Consider the following 1,016-nt stretch of genomic DNA (forward strand, 5'->3'; position numbering starts at 1 on the left):
GTTTAAATCGCATCTTCTGCCCTTCCGTTTTATTAGCTCATTTAATCCTCAGCTTCAGTACCTAATACTGCTTTCATTTGCCTTCCCTCTGTTGCTGCCTGTTTGCCCACACAGGTGCATTTGCCATATGACTGTCCTTTTCAGCCACCGCTTCTCAGAAAGGTGGGAGCAGCTGCTTTCCCATGGTCACTGGGGAAAACAGACTTGGGTCCCCAGTACCAGCATTCATCTTCACAAGTGATTTTTAGGGTCACGAATTTAAAAAAAATTAGGTTTTTATTAAATATGAGGAAAGGAATTCAGAGACAGATTGTTAAGACTTGGTTTGCAAATAAAACCTGAAAGGTAAATATTTTACGCTACAGTCACTTTTAAATGAAGGCTACATACATAAGTTCTGTAAGTCACGAGAAACCATCATGAAGCTTAGTGGTGAAGTCTTTTGCTATTCTAAACTATCAATGTAAAATTAAATAAGGGACAGAAAAGTGGAGAAGTGGTGCCTGTGGCACTGCTCCGAGGAGTGGAAAAGTGAGGAAAACACTCACATATGGGACTTCCAGCTGCTGGTAAAATGGGTTTTCAACACCCTGGAGAGCTGATGTGAACAGAACAGCACAGTGAGCAGCGGGATGTTTGGGGGCAGCTACAGGATCCACAACATCATTATTCTAGTCTTATCCTAAATCTGACACCCAGTCCTTTTCCTTCACTGGAAACTGCTTTTACCTCAGAAATAAACATCAGCTCCGCTACCATAAGGCCTTTAGCAATGGAGACTCGTATTGACTACACAACTCAGCATTTTCCTTAAGCTGTATTAGAGGTTTAGTTGATGATTTATTTCATCAGCTTTTTAAATGTCAAAGTTCATGAAGTACCAGGATCCATTTTTTTGTGTATCCTGCGAGAAACCTTCCTTCCAAAAGATGCCTGAGGCTCCTGTGAGGCATCCGAGGGCTGCCTGTACAGGGCTGGGCTGGGCCGTGCCCCAGGGCGCCGGCCCGGCCCGGCGG

The sequence above is a fragment of the Athene cunicularia genome (assembly GCF_003259725.1).
Source record: "Athene cunicularia isolate RWA chromosome 3 unlocalized genomic scaffold, athCun1 chr3_part1, whole genome shotgun sequence".
NCBI lineage: Eukaryota > Metazoa > Chordata > Aves > Strigiformes > Strigidae > Athene > Athene cunicularia.